This window comes from Anneissia japonica, unplaced genomic scaffold (genome assembly GCF_011630105.1).
Source record: "Anneissia japonica isolate Jap-2015-1 unplaced genomic scaffold, ASM1163010v1 scaffold212_len457575_cov179, whole genome shotgun sequence".
Lineage (NCBI taxonomy): Eukaryota > Metazoa > Echinodermata > Crinoidea > Comatulida > Comatulidae > Anneissia > Anneissia japonica.
Window position 1 is genome coordinate 78844 of NW_022758217.1, and position 2016 is coordinate 80859.

A 2016-nucleotide genomic window follows, 5' to 3' on the forward strand; every position below is an offset into this window, starting at 1 on the left:
TGGGTTCCGTGTGTGTGTGTATTTACCTTCATATTTGACTATTGCTTATAGTCCAACAACTGGAAGTGAAATTTGGAAACAAATATCGATAGCTAATTTGAATTCATACACAACGCTTTCACTTTTGTCGTTAAACATTGAAATGTAACGATAAATCAGTTTATCTTTCAAATCTGTCCCTGAACAACAATTGACTCCCAAAGTTAGCACAACTTGAGAGTATTATTGTTCCTTACCTACAGTACTAATCATCTAACTCGAAACACTTCCTTGCTCGTGACTTCAGATGAGCACGAATGGATCTTAAACTAAAGATCGCATCAAATCTGCTCCAAAGATGATTTCTTAAGCATCATGAATTGGAAACGGTAAAGGTGGATACTGAAAAGCCCTACTTGATACATTTCTGCAGGATATCCATTTATTCCTTCCACTGACAGTGGAGCAACGCAATAACTTAATCATTGGCCATCTATTCAGTATGCAGACAGCCAGAGCACACTTCCAGTTGCTTATTTACTGCATAATCAGGATAGATATAGGTAATGCACTTGTGGTTTTTATTTTCTTATTTTTCCTCAGCTGGAAATCGAAATGAATTCACTGGACGTATTTTGAAAGGTAAGAAAAAAACCCCCAAAAACGCTAATGCCAAATAAAATATAGGCCTACTTATAGTTTCACGTTCGAGATTTGAAATTATTTTTCGTGAGGGTATTTACTACAGTATTTGCTTTTTACCATCCTTCTGATATACCGTAGTAGTGGTAAACGGGCTGGTAAATAATAATGGCTTTTTAAATAGAAAAGTGACATGAACCTTTGTAATGTATTCTCCCGTTTGGTGTTTCTATACCTCTTTCGGGGTTTTGACAACAATCTTTCAGATCATTACTATTTATAATTGTTCATGCAAAAATGATTGGTTTTATTTTTTTAAAATTGCAAATAATAATTTATTTTTCATGTGGCTCCAAAATTTGATGAGGGCGGGGACGTAAAAATAGCAATTAATTTTAATTTGTCTAATATATCTGTTAGATTTTTTTTAAAATTATTGATATGGTTAACTTTTCATCGTAACTATTAGAAAAAAAAAACTACCGGCACAAGCGATTGGTGAATGGGTTTGGTGACAAACCACAAACTTCGACGTGTACTAATGGGTTTAAATGTTCGGTATATAATTATTATGGAAACGTGTTAATTAGAATTATATACAATATCTCTTACCTCTTCCTCATCTTTCTTGTGTAAAAATATATTAATTTAAATAATTTGTGTTTTATTGTAATGAACATAATTTCTATGTAAATATCATGTAATTCAGCTGCAATTTGATATAACACCGTGGAATTGAATTGAATAGGCGTAATAGTAAGCCTACTTCGGAAAAACTGTCCTTATCAAAGGACTAAAATTAAATGAAACCTGTTCTCATAGGTAATTATATATATCTGAATTTCCAACAGGAGCGGAAGAATGGTTCGCTGTTTCGAATACTGATATTTGTAAACACACATTCTTCGTAACATTTATTGACAAATTGACAATTTTACATACAAAGGCATCAAAATAAGCGGCTGTTTGGATACCAAACATTTATAAAACATGGAAGTATTATCAATAATAGGCCTACCTTCATGCATAAACAAACAGGATACGTGCAAAAACAATAAAAAATGTAATTTTAATTGTTGGGTCACCCACAATTGAAATGGTGTTTCAAGTTAAAATCTTCGTTTACAACAATACCTATGAATGTGACGTTATTTATTATTTTTAGGTTGGTATAATTCTTTCTGATAAAGATATTTTGTGATTGCTTTGAATTGTTTGTGGTTAAAATTTATAATGTTCAGTGTATGGGTTAAATTTTAATGTCTTTTAGTAATAAACGGTGTGTCATCCACGTAAGAGATTACATTAACACGCATTAACTACATTGCCAAAAATTGCAATATATCGTTAACGTAAAATAGTAAAAGTCCTGAAGTCAGTCACTGGGTACCCCAC